Source organism: Larimichthys crocea, chromosome XVIII (assembly GCF_000972845.2).
Source record: "Larimichthys crocea isolate SSNF chromosome XVIII, L_crocea_2.0, whole genome shotgun sequence".
Lineage (NCBI taxonomy): Eukaryota > Metazoa > Chordata > Actinopteri > Sciaenidae > Larimichthys > Larimichthys crocea.
Window position 1 is genome coordinate 10,405,962 of NC_040028.1, and position 13,052 is coordinate 10,419,013.

Here is a 13,052-nt window from a genome sequence, read left to right on the forward strand (position 1 = left end):
TGCTAGGCAAAATAATGACAACAACAACAACTACAAGAACAAGTTTAAAAAATGAAACAAAATGCAGTACGCTGCCCAGGGCCCAAACAAAAGCATTAAGCGCATTGCACAGAGTTACAATGACAACGTCCACTGAGCAATTTTGACCATGACTGGAAAAAATATTGCAGAGATATAGGTCGCTTCCTGTTTGTGTCTGCCAAGTTTCTTGCAGGCAAGAGGGGCAATAAATGTCAGATTCTTGACAAAAATGCTGAAACTCTTCACCCACTACTATATGATATTCACGGTTTATGACTACAACTGCATCTTGCATCTCAAGAGTACTAACTACATGCTGTCAGGTTCAAACAGACAACTGGACCCACAGAGCAGACCAGAGACAGACAGGTGTGGAGAGGCGGTTTATTAAACAGTCCGGGGTCGGTACACAAAAGGCAGTGAGCTCAGGCAGAAGTACAAAAACACGAGGCAGAAGGGAAGTCCAAAAAACAGGCGAGGGTCAAAACCATAAAACGGTGAGATCAAGCAAAGGTACAGAACGCTGGGCAAAGATGGGTCAAGGGACAAACTGGGTCGAAACACGAGGAAACTAATCACAAGGAAAAATGCTGAAAAGCTACCCACAAAAGGATCTAACAGCGACACACTGGGAGAAGCAGGCCTAACACATACTGGTGTATGGTTTTGAAGTTAGAACAGAAATTATGTGAGTAGAAATTGTGTGCAAAACAAGTAATCCAAGTATCCACCACAGGCAATAAAACTGTAAAGGTTTAAAGACTGGAAATATGTTACAGACCTTTTGTAGGGGGACAAAAACAAGATTATATAAGTGGATCACTTAAACCCTGGTCCCTGAAATGTAGTTCATCCCAATGACACAGGTACACTCCATGAACTGGAACATGTGGTTGTTTTTTCCACCTTTTCTAGAATTGGCATGCTCACATTTTACATCATTTATGTAGGCTATGAATGATGAATCAACATGAATGCATCTCATAGGAGACACAGATTACTTTCTGAGATCCAAGAATACCTGTACCAAATTTTGTACCAATCTATCAAGCATATTAGGATGCATTTTACTATGTAGCAAATTTGATCTGCTGGTGGTCTCTGAACCAAAGTTATTAGAATCTATCCTGATTAAATGGCAACTTACCCAATAGGTCATGAGATATTTCACCCAAAACTGTCAACCACATTTTGGCACCAAAGAAAAAAATCAGGTGAACCATACATGATTGTACATGATTTGTTCAACAGTGTCTGCATATATTTCACTGTGGATCAAAGTATCAACTGATGATTCAACTGTCATTACAATCCCTAGAGACTAGACATGTCCCATTGTTGTAAAAATTTTGTTTCTAAATGCTGTTCTCATTTTCTCATAGAATAGCATATGCTGGACATTAATTTAATTACACTACCAGTAACACAGATCCCATCAATCTCCACTGATTTATGCATCTTTTTTTCCCCCCAGAAAATAATCCATGACTCATGCTAAATGCCTGATATTAAGTTAACGATGCTTGGTGCTGTGTTGAACATCTGGTGATTCCTGGTTGGACTAGTAATCAAAAATGTAGATGAAAAGGTATTCTCAGATAGATATTGCGCATCTGACACCAGAAAAGACTTTTACCATCCCTTCCCAGGCTGTAGCTCTCCCTTGCAGGCTCCTACAGGATGAAGAGATGAAAGCAGCTCAGTTATTCACCTCGGTGAGAATTTTAGAAACCCAATAATGTAAGGTAAAAGACAGCAGCAATAGGCCTTAGTAGTCCTGTCTGTCTGCAGTAATGCAGCATGGCTTTATTCATAACATAAATAGGGAAATATGCAACCATCCTCAAAGCATGAGGTGTCACTGAATCAAATATAAAATCAAAGCTTGAAGTGAGTAACTCAGTTGAATAAGTAACTCTCTTAATATCTTCTTTGAAGACTGTGCCTTTTATGGGGTGGAAGCACCTTGAATGACTAGTCTATTAAATTATTTTATGGGGGGAAGTGGGGGTGGGATGTTGCTTGTGAAGTTACCAAGTCTATGCAACTGAATTCCTGCCCCTGGCTGTTTTTTTTAAATTTTATTTTAACTTTTGCATTAGATGTGGACAGCCTCAAAAACAAACTGGAGACCAATTTGCTACATTTTAAAGGGAAAAATTGTTGAAACTCAACCAGACATAGCTCATAAATAGTTTTGGCATTACAACCCCATACAGTAATCAGCTCACAGGATACAAGAAATCACGTATTTATTTTATTATTATTGTATTTTTTGCACTGACATGCTTGGCCATATAATTTGTCCCATTTTACGGCTGTCGCCTTTATTGTTGAAAATGGTTATTGCTGCAGCTGGCAGGAGAGGGTCAAAGGAGACATCTGGAGGTGGGTAAAATGACATTTTCCACCAGCCGCATTAGCTTCAGCCAAAATGATGGGCCAGCACTCCCCGGGATTTCAAAAAGATGAAGAGTCTTCCCAGTTTGCTTTTAGCAACTCTGTAGCCTGAGGAAAGTGGACTGGAGAACTCACCTGGTGCTAGACTCCTAACTCATTGGTTGCCTAATGTTAACTATAAATTTTCCAGTAGATATTTTAGTGAAACTTCAGAGGTGTTTGTAAATTTAAAGGCAAATTTCCAGCAAAGGAACTGCAAGCTGTATTCCTTCATAGTCCTACAGCTGTAGATTGAATGGTACCTGACATTTCTATCGGGAACTTTTGTTAAAGCTTCCTCTTTGTTGGCCATATGCTTATTCAGTAGTTGTATCATCACTCAAGTGTATGTATCTGTTCATTCCTTGTTGTATTGGACTATCTTTATTTCATTGTTCTGGTTGCTTTTGGGTGTATGGTCTTTGAGGTAAACAAGACTCTCGCTATTCTTACAGGAGAATTACTTTATGACTCAGTTTGAAAAATATAGGGATACAGTGTTTATTGAAGGTCCTCCTGAGCTTGTCAGACACTCCAGCTATGTGCAATATGGCTGGAGTCACTCAGGAGTCTCAGTATCTGACTTTTGACTGTCACCATACACTGGAACACAAGGTGGAGGTTAGTAGACCTCCATGAATGTGCCAGGGTCCTTGCTATACTGGTCAAACTTCCTCAATACCTTCTCCTGTTTTTCATCTTACTCATTCAGGTCGTTCACCCAGTTTGCTGCCCATCTGTATATGTTCATCCTGCGGTGCAGAGCCTTCTCAATGCTAATCAACCCAGAATGTAAAATAAAACACAGTCATTAGCTCAATGTAACATATTTAGAATTGCTTTACTTTCCTTCTATATTCCAGTATACACCAAAGCTACTAATACTATGAGCCCCTGCTGCCAAGATATTGTGGGTTAGTCTAGATATCCCTGCTGCTAAGAGGCTGCTGTTGATATGCATATGATGATAATTCGATGCGCCACGGTGCAGCAAAAGCTTGCTAAACCGGATCAGGAGGAAAAGGTCATTGAAGATCAGCTCAGGCTACTCCCAGGAGATCGTAGTTCAACTCCAACTGGTGCTGCTTCAGTCACCAAGGAATGAAAAGGTTTACTAAACATAACAGACACATGTTTATGACTCCTGGCTGAGTTTTAACCTCTAATTATTTCTATTACATTAAATAATACAGTGCATTTTCTCATTTTATGACAATAACGGCATGTCAACGTAATGCATAGAGACAAACCTTCCCATCAACCCTCCCTTCAAATTCCTGAAAGGACAGCAGAAAATCAAAATCAAATCAAATTATACATTATATAATTATATACATTATTGCAATTCTGTCCAACACTTTTGACCATTCAGTGACATTTCATGTATGTGTAGTCTCATTAGGGCCCTGTTGGTCGGAGAACAGGATGGGACACTAGAAAGGTCAATGCACCCGTTTGCCTGTTTGAATATTCCGTGAGTGTTATGTTGTATTCCGTGTGTTCAGTAAAATCACATGCATGTCACCACTTGTATATTGTTGACCTTTATCATAATAAAGCTCAAAGGAAATGTCATGCTCTTACATACATTTTGATATTTACTTTTTTTTTTATTGTCCATGCTTATGTGTCCTTATTTGTCCTTGTGTGATGTGAACATTTATTTGGTCCACCGTTATTTAGCAGGTTTCAGCTCTCTTTGTTCTGCTTAAAGTGAGGAAGCTTCCCAGAGGAGCTTTAAGTGAGGATACACAAGTTTTCTCCTGCATGGAAGCTTTTTGCTGGACCCTTTTGTTAGAATTATATTGAGTGATTGGATACAGCAGCTAATTTGACAGAGTGTGCTACTTTGTAACATAATTACCACAACCCCACCTCCCAACTGGTAGAGACAGATAATTCATAGCAACAACTCAACTCATTCCAGTTGTTTAGTTTTAACTTTTGAATTTATCATCTTCTTAAAATTGTTTTGCCATTTAACGATAAGAAGACCAGAGACATCCAACATGTTTAGAGACATCCATCATAGATTCTTAACTAAGAAATACTGTGTTGTTGTCTTTGACTGGATTGTACTGTATTTTTCCCAACACAGATCTCTAGGATTGAAGAAATTTTGGATGCAGACTGAATGACAATGTAAAGTTTTTGAGTGCCAGAAGAAAAAAGACACTTAATCTCTTTGTTGTGTGAAGTTGTCGCCTCTATAGCCTTCGTAATAACGGCGTGAGTGGCTTTTTTTATGAGACGGCAAATCTCTGAAGGCCATACACTTCTTCTTTCAATATACACCACAGTCTGTCAATTTCCACTTAGAGGGCACGGATGAATTGAGAATCCCTGTGTGGCAGAGAAAGACATGGAAACTTGGCTTTTCTTCCTGGGGAGTGTGGATACAGTGTGAGTAGTAGAGAGCGAGAGAAAGATGGAGAGCTGCTACTAAACCCTGTAAAGCTTTGTATGCCAACATTGGAGAAGCATGGTAAGCTCTTATATCACTGTAAGCTTCTCATCTTGGACAAACCCAGCTTTTGTCATGTCATCCTGTTCCAAAGTTTAGCAGACGGATACAAAGTTCTGAACAATTGTTTTATATCATACAATCCAATGCAGTAGTCTTGCAGAACACAACTGCTGTTGAGTTTATAAGATTCAGTTTTTTGAATGACATGGTAGAAACAACAAAACCAAGTGCTGAAATCTGTATATTCAGACTGAAGAAGGTTTAAAAGACTAGTTATGTTAATTTGATGTTGCATAATGTAATCCATGACAACAAGGCTTTGATGCATCGTCTTGTACTTGAAATTGTTCTGCCTTCGTGTTGCACTAAAATTTGTCCAGACTGGTTTTCTGGATCTGTTATAATTTAAATAGTAAGCTGCACCAATACCAAGAGAATTTAAAGTGGTCTGATTCGCCGTCAAGGGTTCACAGTAATAGTAAACAATCTCAGCGATGGGCAAATCACATTCCAACCCTCCCGATGCCGGATCTGTTCCTTTATTACATTTTTATGACATGCTAGTAAAAAGTAAAAAAGATTTGTTAACACTGGGGGATAGAAAAATAGAAAACTAGTATGTACTGTATGGCAAATTCAACTGAGTCCGTAAAACATGCCACCTCAAACATCACTGTAAAGACAAAACAACTTGGCCTGTGCTCTCTAAATGCCCTAAAAGGTGTTTAGATGTGACCAGTTACCCAATGCACACATACAAAATATAAATTTATAAGTAATATTAATGTTTTTAAGTATGAAGTGCCAGTGTGGAGTCATGAATTAAGAATGATGTTGTCACATTGCATTTCGTTGTCTAAGTATTTGTTATTTTGTTCAATGACGATAAAGCCGAAACTAATCTAATCCTGTATCTAATAAAGGTTGGCAAATTATGACTAAATCACCACTACATGCAAACCAATTTGAATTTAATTAAATTCCACAATAATGGCAACAGCACCACCTCCACAACGGAAAAAAGATAAACAGAAAAGGGCCATTCAAGTTATTAGTTAAAGGCACACAAAACAATATAAATCAGAGCAAAACAGTAGTTGGCTCCTCTGAAAGTATTTTTTATTTTTTTTGAAAAACTGGAACACATTGTCTTCTCCGAGTTGGATACATACAGGCATCTGGAATCTGTTTCTTGGCTGATGTGCCTAGACAATCATTCCAAGCTCTGTCACCAAACCTGCTGCTTTTTCAGTTATGTCTCAATGCAGAAAGAACGGCCCAGGTGAGCTTCCCTCAGCTTTTTACAGACTCTGGCCCTTTGTCTAGGTCCTAGTGCTAGACTGCTTGATACCCTCTCTGTTACCCTCTCTTCCACATAGACATCAATCACTAATCCATCCCATGCAACACAGAATTTCAATTTATCCAGATTTTTCTATCCACTGGACCTTAAGTGGATTTTTATTGTTTATATAAAATAATTTACCATATTTTTGTTGCATTCTTCGGTTTCCCCCATGAGCTTTACAGTGCCACAATGGATTTAGAGCTGTGGTAGGAAAAAGAAAAGACAAATAAATGTTTGTTAGCATTTTCAGTTTGCATACATGTTTTTGTGTTTGGTGCTTTACTTAGCTGTCAGTCAAATCACTATTTTATTATGGCAAAATCATCTGGTAAAGTGAAGGCAGATTAATCATAACAGCAGCGTCGTGTGATTGGCTACACTGACATTTAAAATGACATTTAAAATGAATTATCACAGAGAGAGTTAAAGTCCTCCTAACTCTGATGCACAGTGAGAAGTATTACATCATTTACGAGTTCACTCTAATTGCAAGACTGGCAACTTAAGTGATTTTTTCTAAATCAGCTGTCAATGGGAGGAACTTTGTAAAGGGAACGGCTGAAGGGCACATCTTTGCAGCTGAAGTCTCTTGTTCGATAAAATACATGTAAATCAGCACAAATTGATTTTGAGCAAACTAAAATTGTGCAGTTTAGTGCCCGGCTGGTTGCGTACAGCAGGTTTATCACAGCCCTTTTACTGAAAACAACTGCTGTAGCTGGAATATATATATATATATGTGTGTGTGTGTGTGTGTGTGTATGATTAGTGCAGCTCTCAAATTCTCAGTATTGTAGCTTTAATTACTAAGAAGTTGCTGTTAACATCTCTTTGTTGAGGTTATAGCATGTTGCCATGAAGTGTTTATTCAATTCCATTTAGGAGACAGTTTGGATTTTATGAAAAACATCATCTTCAGTGAAACTAAATGCCCTTGAAAAAAAACAAAAACGCTTAGTCTGTTATTTTCCGCACAAGCATTTTGTCCCTACAAAAGTTAATGTGCACAAAAAATTAAAGATCATTGAGCTCATAAATAGCACCCAGAACCATGCGAGATACATTTGTAGCTATGTCCCATTCTAAGCGGGGCAAAAATGGTGGCCACAAAACACCTGTGTTTGTTTTTTTTTTTTCATTCTGGGCTACTGTAGAAACATTGAGGTGCAACAGGGTGGACACCATAGAAGTCTATATAGTTTATAAATAAGTATCTGCATATATGGATGTAAAATCTGGAGGCAAGGGACCAAGATTTTGGCAGTGAATGCGCTATGGTATTCCATTTGTCATTTGACTATTATTGACCAGTCATGTTTGAGCTGTCGTTGGTTGTCAGAATTCATCAGCCACCTCTGACACGCTTCCTCAGATTTTTCAACGTCATCTACATTCATATGTAGATATCTGTTTATAAAGATTCAAATCAGAAACATGTTTTTCTATTATTATTATTATTATCATTATTATTATTATTATTATTGTTGTTGTTGTATTTTAAGTTTTTGTTATTAAAAGTTAAAGTTAAAGTCGAAGTGAAAAATCTATACTTTTTAACATTCTCACTCAAATGGGCTGGTACTAACATTTTGATCACTGTGATTACCCTTCATAAAACAAACAAAAGGGTTTTTGAGTATGAAAAAGATTCAGATGAAGTAATCATTTTCTGATTTAATCTGTTTTTCCGGTCTTTAGTTTTTTTCTTTTCTTCTCTCTATTTTATGCATTAGACAGCTAAAGTACTTAATGAGGCATGAATCTGTATGTCATACCATTCAATCATCTGACCACTCTAAGATTATATGCAATCATCTTTTGCGTGCAACATAAAAAATAAAAAAAAATCTACTTAAGTTAGCTCTGAATAGTTCCCATCTTAATATTTCAGGAAGCTATTGGGGATCTTTGTATGATTCAGCAGCAGCAAAGCTCTCTTAGAAGTAAAATGTATCACCTGTGTCTGTGAACTGTGCCGACAGGGAAATCTCTGTCTAATGATTGAACATAGACTATATCTCAGAGGAAAATGAGTCTCAGCGTCAGAGCTCTCAAGCACCCCTTTTGGGAAAAAATAAAAAGAAGGAATACAGTAAGTTATGGAGTACAGGGCAGAACAAAAGCTGACTGTAAAAAGAGTAATTACATTATTTTTAAAAACTGAATTAATCTCTTCTTTAAGTTGATATCACATACTTACATATTTCTGTTCGCTTTTGTTCCTCCTTGCTCCCACCGGGGTTCTACTACTTTTTCCATGTACAACCACAGAGTGATAATTAACCTGCCAAGCAATTAATGAACAAAAGTGATTTTATCAACTGTGCAGTCACCCAATCCGGAGCCAGTAAAATAGACAGTCTGTTGAATAGCTGCTCTTTCAGCCATTATCCAGCCACCTATTTAACAAGGCAGTTATTCAGCCAGAGATGTGAACACATAATCCATCATCTGAATTATCAGCCAAATAAGTGTCTATCATCTTGGTAGCCAAAAAGCAATGTTGGTAGAAATGGACTTGTGCCATTAAACTACTCAAAAAATCATGTAGCCAACAATAAAAAATCCCACCTAAATTAGATGTATCGCTGGTAACCCAAACCGTTGGTTATCTATCCAATAAAGCACATATCCAACTAATTATCCAGCCAGCCAAAAAAATGATCAGCCAACAATCTCAGCAGCTACAAAGATGCCAACCCAAAGACTAACTTGGAGTTTTCTACTGATATTATATTTAGTATGAGTTTTTGTTACCTCCGTGCCGACATGAGCATAATCTGTTCTGGATACCAAATAAAGTGCCATCCTCTAGTCTTTAAGGGTCTCCTCCTGTGATTGCAGTTGATTTCTTACAAACAATGTCCAAACACACCTTGTGTTTTGTCTGTGTCTTTAATTTAGTCAGATTTTTTCAGCCTGATTTTGACACTTGATATAAAATTGAAGACGACAACCAAAAAGCAAACACAAACATTTTGCTTCTTTTGTGGATGAAGTAACAAAACATATCATCCAAAGAAACTTTTGAGCAATCAAGCATCCATTTACATGTGGTACAACTGACTACAGTATAAATATTCTACAATTCATACAACTTTATGTAAGGGGAAAGAACATTGTTGTGCTATAGCAATATAAATATAGGCTTCTGCGAAGTTTATACAGTTTAATCAAAAATTAGTGAAAATGACTGATTACAGATTTTAAAGCGTACTCCAAAGATTCTCTGTAATTAGGGACAATCCACCTTTGCAAACCAACCAGCCAGATGCTCCTCATTAGCCCCATCCTAACATCCTAACTCAGCAGATGTATCCAAATTTAATTTAGTTTCCCCAGCTGCTTTCTTTATTATTAAGCCCTTTGCCTCTTCTGTCCACTCCTACTCTCACTCTATTCTCTCCTTCCTCACTAATTACTTGTGCAGTTAATAGATGGACACCTAGGTTTACTGTGGTCCCACTTAGTTAAAAACTCTCTGAAACTGGCAAAATTGTGCCATGATATTTATTGTGTATATATATATTGTTTTCCAACTTACACAGTAGTACCCCACAGTGTATACATATTGTAAGGTTGCTGTTGGTTGTAACAAGCCAAACTTTAGAACAACACATTGTTTGCATGGTCATCAATCATGTATCTGACTAGCAGTATTCTCAATGCCCCAAGTCTTCTTCTTTTGCTTCTTTGCTGAAGCTGTTCACACCTTACTATTTAGAGAGAACATCACCTCATCTCCATGATTTTCTCCAAAGGCACCGCAGTACAAAATGGCACATTACTATTCGGTGGCTACATCTGTCTTAACCAAACAAAGAACTGATCAAATCTCTCCTAAACCAAGGATGAAGAAGGGTATATGAGGGTGACAGCTTTTTGAGGAGGCCTTGTTGAAATCTCCCTGTGAAGAGAGATAAAAGGAATACGTAAAGTGTTGGATGGTCTTTGGGTTAATTGCATTTGACATCCATCTCTGCCTTGTGTGCTTCTTCTCTGAGGTTGTACTGCGTAAGACAGGACAAAGTGTAGGATTGGGTGGAGATGAACAGAGAAGGAAGCTGCGTGTCAGAGAAAGGGTATTGTAAGGATACATAGGTTTCGCTTTGATCATGATGAATGTTCAGCTGATGCTGCCTTCCGTTTTGGTCTCCAAGGAGACTGTGGGGGAGGGTGGATTAATATTTAAAGTCTCATAGCTGGGTGGGGGAGAGTTGAGCTAGTCATAGTAGGAGTTTGTAATGTCTGTAAGTTTCATTATTATTTGCAATCAACTGTCAATTGTCATGTTGTCTGACGATTGGCAACATGGATATTTCATGTTGTTCAAAGGGTTCATACTGTATACAGTTCTGCTGCATGGGCCAAAGTCTTGCTATGTCCATATGAAAGTTGTACACTGATATTTGATAGTAGTATGTAAGAAGATAAGACATAAGGTCAAGGCCCATTGGTTTCTCCAGCACATTCACTTCACTTGAGACGTTTCAACTAACTACTCCTAATGGACTTTAATTTCTATAAGTGCATTTTCATGACATACTAGCTGCATATATCATGTACCCAATTAAGTGTTTCCTGTGGGAAACATAATGTGTTTTGTGAACCAACTGGAGCATTTTGAGCAGCAGCAGCTAATGTAAAGTAATTGTGCATTAAGGGCCAAAGAATCTAGAGCAAAGTAGGGATGAAGGGAAAGAGATAAAGAACACATCTTAGAGAAAGGGATGTCCTTTAATATTCCCAACCATTCATGCACTTTAAATCACTACAAAAACCTTGCTTTCCCCCTCCCAAAAAACAATTTAATGCCTCTGTATATACCCCCTTGGCTAAGAATAGTAAAGACCAATTTCTCCTGGTGATGCTTTGCTATCTTTCAGTATTCTGTCACCTATATCCGCATAAGCTTTTATTGTCCCAGTCATTTATGTGTATCCATTTGCATTAAAATGATATTGGCAGCCATGCCTGGACAGCTGGACATTGCTGTTACCCACAAATCCATGCTATACCCTATTTGGGAGCAATAATATTTTTTCGTTTCCTCAGAATAATTTTCAGACGGAATTAGTCTGACTCCCTCAAGCTAAACATGCCAGAGCAGACTGTGAATGAGACTAAACAAAGCTCTGTTCATCCTGGAACTGTGTGGCAGAAATGTGAATGCTTAATGTTGTTGTTTTTATTGTGAGACTGGGATCTACATGTGGCCCGATTCATTCAGCGATTCAGTCAATGAGTCAGCCAGACAAAATTTCATCGTCTGTCTCTCACACACACATCTATCAGCCTCTGCTCTCTCACTCACTCATTCATTCACTTATCCACCCACTCACTCATTGAATGTCTCCTGTGCACTCTTAGTCACTCCCTCAACTGCGCCCCGACTCCATCAATTGTTCTGTCTTCTGGCTCATTCAAAGCAATACATTCACTGATTCATAACCTCCCTTATGTACTGACTCATGCATCCATCCACTCCACCTCCTGCCGTTTTGCTGTTTTTCATTAATTCACTATCTTACGCAGTGGTATAACAAGTAGCTACAGGCTAGTGGTGGCTTTACAATATCTTTCATCTAGATCAAATTATGTTACATTGATTGCCCAGAAACCATTTTTCTCTGAATGCATAATGGATTGGCCATGTTAAAAATATCACACTCCAAAATGGAGCTCAGAGATGACAATGCATCAAATTTAGTCTGGTGATTTGTTGATATAGATTTAGTCACTATGAGTGCATGAAGGATAGCACATACATGTTTATTTGATGTCATAAAATACCACTGGAAATGTAATGACAATTGTTACGGGAATTTTAAAGAAAAACCCTTAAATAAGGAGGATCGGATTCAAAACATCAAAGTTTAAGTTGAATTATACAGAATTATTGTTCTTGTACAAGAGGAGCATTTCACAGTGCAACACACTAAAGGGGTTACAGAGAAAAAGGCTCTCTGAGGAGCGCTGACAGTTGGTTCTTATACATTTTCCTGAAGATGAAAATTGTTAACAGACAATTTGCATATATAGCATCTAAACAGTTTTCTTCAACATATCCCCTAATGAGTAGCCAGTATGTCCCCAATCTAGATGTCACCTCTCTGACCTGTCCCTGGCCCTCATTCTGTTCTGGAATCCCTCTATTCATACATTAACCTGAACTTTACCTTCCCCTGCCAGTCTCAGTAAAACAGCAATAAAGGGAAGTGCCCTCAAGACATGCAATAAATAGGAACAAACATTGTATGAGTTTAAAAAAAACATCTAAATAACAGTGTAACCCTATTTTTTGTAACAAAAATGTAGTGACAAAAAAATAAATAATAAAAATAAATAAAAAAAAAAAACTGAGATGAAGCATCAATTAGCAGTGCTAACAAATGCACCACAAATATTTACAAATTAGTATGAGCACAGCTTAGTTTTGCCTGATTATTGACCTGATGATTATGATAAATTAAGAGTCAGGCCACATATGGACTTTTGGAATACATTTGTACATCAAAAATAGCCAAATATTTCATTTAAAACCAATAGTCAACTTCATATTGACATTATAGGAAAGTGAGTGGAATTTATACTGTATTGAACATGAACCCCTGTAGCAAATTTGATGGCTATGATCTCCTTTACAACCATACACGAGTTTATGACAAAACATATTGGCTAATCTGTGTTTCTGTTTACAACAACTGTATATTAAACCCTTTGGAGTAATATAATGTCTCATATAAAACATGCTTTTTCTGCACAATGGATAGGCAT